This window comes from Myotis nattereri, assembly GCF_964212035.1.
Source record: "Myotis nattereri genome assembly, chromosome: 3".
NCBI classification, from domain to species: Eukaryota; Metazoa; Chordata; class Mammalia; order Chiroptera; family Vespertilionidae; genus Myotis; species Myotis nattereri.
This window is the reverse complement of record NC_138077.1, coordinates 44810543-44816587: the sequence shown is the minus strand read 5'-3', so window position 1 is coordinate 44816587 and position 6045 is coordinate 44810543.

Genomic DNA, 6045 nt, shown 5'->3' with positions numbered 1-6045 from the left:
GAACACCAGGCAACAATGCACTTGGCTGAGCCACAGCCTTCATCAGTGGCTTCCACTGCCAGGCACACCCTGGTTTCTGCATGACAGGTGGGGTCCTCGGCAGAGGTCAAAGGTTTAATCAGGGGCAGTCTCTTTCTGAAGAGCTGCCCAGCACCTGGATCAGACCTGGGCACTTCCCAAGTTACCTCATCAACACCTTCAGAAGCCAACTCAGAGGGTGTGGCCTCCCTTCAGATGTCTTCCTTCACCCAGAGGTACTGGTTCTCATGGGTTTCACTCCCAATGGGCGGATTTATTGTTAAATTCTACTCTAACCGATACTGCCCATACATGAGAAAGGGAAGCAGCAGTGCCAAGCGTCTACTGTGTGCCAGCACTGCTGAGTCCAGGTACTTACACTTAATCCCCATGATGTCTTGTTGGGAGGCATCTTCATTCCCATTTGATGACTGTGTCACACAAAGCAATGTGTGCTTTCTAATACCCCCAGTGTGGCAACATCTGCCAAACTAACAACCAGAACGTGATGGTATGACCTCTTCTTCTGGAGGGTTGCAGCTCTGGCAAATTTTCTTTCAGGGGAAGCTCAGCTATGAGCACAAAGAGACAATTACCAATTAAGCCTGTCTGCAGTGCATTAGAGGCAGGAATGAGGGCTCTGTCCTCCAAGATGTAACACCTCAATTATGCCTGTTGCTGGTAATTTCCACTTATCAACTGAACTGAGAAATTCCAGAATACCTAGCGTAGAAATAATAATTATATAGCCCAGGCTGCAAGGCTCAGTGATTGAGCAAGGTTTGATCCCTGGTCAGGGCATATGCCCAGGGTGCAGGCTTGATCCCTAGTGTGGGTTCTGCAGGAGACAGCTGATCAATGGTTCTCTCACTCATTGATGTTTCTATCTCTCTTGCCCTTTCCTTTCCTTTCTTAAATCAATAAAAATATTTTTTACAAATAACATATTTGAATGGGTAAAATTTCTTTTAGAAAGACAAAGAATTCCAGACCAGCCCATGTGGCTCAGTGGTTGAGTGTCAACCCAGGAAACAAGAGGTCACATTTAGATTCCTGGTCAGGGCACAAGGCCTAGGTTTCCGTCTGGATCCCCAGATTTGGGTATGCAGGAGGCAGCTGGTCAATGATGTTCCTCTCTCATTGATATTTCTAACTTTCTATCACTCTCCCATCCTCTCTTTCTAAAAATCAACAAAAACATTTTTAAAAAGAGGAAGGCAAAGACTTCTGTATTAAGTTAAAAACAAAATTAATGTATTACATTTTCAAGAATAAAGTCTTGTAATATAAAAGATAAAGGTAGATTACACATAACGGATGATCAAAACTATATGAAGCAAATATAAACAGAAAAAGGATCTAGAGTATTAATATTGGACAAAGTAAAATTCAGGGTAACCAAAAAATCTCATGATGGTAGTAAAGAAGATAATTTTATTTTTATAAAGATATAGTCTAGAACAGCCGTGGCCAAACTACGGCCCGTGGGCAGGATCCAGCCCGTTTGAAATGAATAAAACTAAAAAAAAAAAAAAAAAAAAAGACCATACCCTTTTATGTAATGACTAGGGGCCTGGTGCACGAAATTCGTGCACTGGGTGTGTTTGTGGGGGGGAGTGTCCCTCAGTCCACCCTGCCCCCTCTCACATACTGGGAGCCCTCAGGCATTGACCCCCATCACTCTCCAATCGCAGGATCGGCCCCTTGCCCAGGCCTGACGCCTCTGACAGAGGTGTCAGGCCTGGGCAGGGGACCCTCATTTCCCCCCATCACTGGTTCTGCCCCCAGCCCAGGCCTGATGCCTCTGGCCCAGGCGTCAGGCCTGGGCAGGGGACCCCCAGACCCCTCCGATTGCTGGCTCTGCCCCTTGTCCAGGCCTGATGCCTCGGCCAGAGGCGTCGACCCCCATCACTCTCCGATTGCCTGATTGGCCCCTTGCCCAGGCCTGACACCTCTGCCAGAGGTGTCAGGCTTGGACAGGGGACCCCCATCTCCCCCCATCACTGGCTCTGTCCCCCGCCCAGGCCTGAGGCCTCTGGCCCAGGAATCATGCCTGGGCAGGGGACCCCCATCTCCCTCTGATCGCTTGCTCCACCCCCCGCCCAAGCCTGATGCCTCTGACCCAGGCTTCAGGCCTGGGCAAGGGGACCATCATATCCCTCCAATCCCGAGCTCCGCCCCCCATCCAGGCCTGATGCCTCTGGCCCAGGCAGGGGACCCCCAGCTCCCCGCCCAGGCCTGATGCCTCAGCCAGAGGAGTTGACCCTCATCACTCTCCGATCACCAATCACCGTATCGGCCCTTTGACCAGGCCTGAGGCCTCCAGCAGAGGTGTCAGGCCTGGGCGGGGGACCCCCAGCTCCCCGCGGTTGCAGGCTCCGCCCCTGCCCAGGGCTAACGCCTCTGGCCGAGGCATTAGGCCTGGGCAGGGGACTCCCAGCTTCCCGCGATCTCCCGCTCTGCCCCTGGCCAGGGCGGCAAAGGCGCCTGATTCTCCGATCATGGCTGGGGGACAGGGCAAAGGTGGCCCCAGGGGCGCCTTTGCCCTGCCCCCCACCTCATAGCTCCCCCCTGGGTTTCCTATCACTGTCAGTGGCAGGGGGCTTCTTCCTGCTTTCTCTTTCGCCTCCCTGCATTGTGCCTACATATGCAAATTAGCCGCCATCTTTGTTGGCAGTTAACTGCCATCTCAGTTGGCAGTTAATTTGCATATAGCCCTGATTAGCCAATGAAAAGGGTAGCGCCGTACACCAATTACCATTTTTCTCTTTTATTAGTGTAGATGTTTACTTTGAATTTATATTAGTTCACACAAACACTCCATCCATGCTTTTGTTCCAGCCCTCCGGTCCAGTTTAAGAACCCATTGTGGCCCTCGAGTCAAAAAGTTTGCCCACCTCTGGTCTAGAAGCAAGAAGTTAAAATACATAAGGCAGAAATTAGATATATATGTGTAGAAATAGATTAAAATAATGGTGGTGGAAAAATTTTATATACAGCTATAAATTTAAGATAGACCAGACCTACTTTGGGAGGAAAAACCAAGATGGCGGCACAGGTAAACACTGGAGATTGCTGCTTAGCACAACCACTTCAAGAATACAACTAAAAGACGGAACAGACATCATCCAGAACCACAGGAAGACTGGCTGAGTGGAAATTCTACAACTAGAAGGAAAGAGAAAAGCATACAAAAACTCAGAGGAAGCGCAGTGCGGAAGTAAAATACTAAGGTGCAGAAGTGCATGCGGAGCGGGCTGGCGGGTTAGGGCACGGTTGTCGTTTTCAACCGGGAGGGGGTCTCAGGCTCTGAGCTCCAGTTCAGGGTGTGTCTCTAGGGACCCAGACTCATACGGGAGAAGGGGGACTGTCTGGCAGCAGTCGGAACTTGAGGACAGCTTTCTCACCAAGGGGCTTACAGCAATTACCGGGACATTGAGAAACAAAGCCTCTGAGGGCAGGACTGAGAGGAGCCATAACTGCTAGCCCCGCCCTGTTGATCCCCTGGGACCCACCCTGCCCAAGCCCTGCAGGGAGGCTTTTGCTGGATAGCCTCAGGCAAAGGCTAGATTAGCACATCCCTAGATATCCAGGAGCCAGGAAGCCCAGAGGTCAGAGTGGGAAATTCCAGTTTGCAGCTCCATGGAAACATAAAGGACACACTCAGGGGGCAGACTCAGTGAGCACCAAAGCCCCATTGAAGCAAGTCTTGCCCCAGATGGGTGTCTCCAGCACAGAAGTTCTCCCACTGCAGACACAGCTGATTCTCACAGCCAATTGGCCTGGAGGCCAATTCCTCCCAGTGATACCTACAACAATCAAGGCTTAACTACAACAAGACTGTGCACAAAGACCACAAGGGGGTGCACCAAGAGTGTCCTCCTCAAGTAATTGGGGAGGCTGAACCACTGGGCCCTAGAGGACATTTAGCACAGAAAACCACTGTATCAACACAGGGAAGCATAAAAAATGCAGAGACAAAGGAAAATGACACAAATGACAGAAATTGAGGAAAGCAAACTACTGGATATAGAGTTCAAAACCACACTTTTAAGGTCTTTCAATAATTCTCTAGAAACAGCCGATAAACTTAATGAGATCTACAAGAAATCTAATGAGACCCTCGATGTTGTGATAAAGAACCAACTAGAAATTAAGCATACACTGACTGAAATAAAGAATATTATACAGACTCCCAGCAGCAGACTAGAGGATCGCAAGAATGAAGTCAACAATTTGAAATACGAAGAAGCAAAAAACACCCAACCAGAAAAACAAAAAGAAAAAAGAATCCAAAAATATGAAGATAGTGTAAGGAGCCTCTGGGACAGCTTCCAGCGCACCAACATCTGAATTATGGGGGTGCCAGAAGATGAGAGAACAAGATATTGAAAACCTATTTGAAGAAATAATGACAGAAAACTTCCCCTACCTGGTGAAAGAAATAGACTTACAAGTCCAGGAAGCGCAGAGAACCCCAAACAAAAGGAATCCAAAGAGGACCACACCAAGACACATCATAATTAAAATGCCAAGAGCAAAGGACAAAGAGAGACTCTTAAAAGCAGCAAGAGAAAAACATTCAGTTACCTACAAGGGAATACCCATATGACTGTCAGCTGATTTCTCAACAGAAACTTTGCAGGCCAGAAGGGAGTGGCAAGAAATATTCAAAGTGATGAATAGCAAGAACCTACAACCAAGATTACATTACACAGCAAAGCTATCATTCAGAATTGAAGGTCAGATAAAGAACTTCACAGATAAGAAAAAGCTAAAGGAGTTCATCACCACCAAACCAGTATTACATGAAATGCTGAAAGGTATCCTTTAAGAAGAGGAAGAAGAAGAAAAAGGTAAAGATACAAATTATGAACAACAAATACACATCTATCAACAAGTGAATCTAAAAATCAAGTGAATAATCTGATGAACAGAATAAACTGGTGAATATAATAGAATCAGGGGCATAGAAAGGGAGTGGACTGGCTATTCTTGGGGTGGGGGGGAGGGAAAGGGGTGTGTGGGTGCGGGAAGAGACTGGACAAAAATCTTACACCTATGGATGAGGACAGTGGAGGGGGGGTGGGCAGAGGGTGGGGTTGGAACTGGGTGGAGGGGAGCTATGAGGAAAAAAAGAGGAACAACTGTAATAATCTGAACACTAAAGATTTAATTTAAAAAAAATTTAAATTAAAAAAAGGTATATGTGTGTGCCTATCTGTATCATATATAAACACAATATACATATACATATACAAATACATGTACATAATATTATATGTTTTCTACATCTCTTTATATATTTTTAAGGGGGAAAATTGGGAATGAATGTTATTTGGACTCTTAATTTATTCTCTGAGCAAAACTATTAAATAAGCTAGAAAACTCCCGAACTTGGGAACACTATCTGATTCTCTCCAGGCTTAGCCACAGGAAACTGTTTCTTCCTTCTACCCCCATTGCTAAGTGACTTTATCAAGTTCTGGGCTCAGAGACTATTTATACAGGTAAGAAAAAGAAAGTCCACCTTCAGGGTGAAGGCTGTGCAGACAATATCTGACCAATATTTAGTGTTGAAATAATTATGGAGTAGAAGGAACATGAAACTATGTGATGAATCTCAGTCTCTTGGTGTCCTTCAATTTTTATCTCATTTTGATCAAAAGAATAACAATATGTTCTTGCTCTGATAGAGGAGGGCATTCCTAAGTATCACAGGTCTTGCATCAGAGACACTTGGCTAAAAGTCAGAAATCATTACAAAGGGAAAGGTGGAGGACATAGGAAGCAAGTATTCATGGATTGATATCTGGGATGGCTCAGAAGACATGCAGCTCAATGTACAAGTGGAGGGTGTGGTCTCACTTCCACTTCCAGTCAAAATGATGAGTCCAAGAAGAGTCAAAAAGACACACTTTATTACCTATTCTCTATTTTCAAATCCTCTGTCTCTCTGTCTCCCTTCCCCACTACCACTCATCTCCTGCAGGGTACCACATTCCCATGGAATCCTCTATTTGGTTC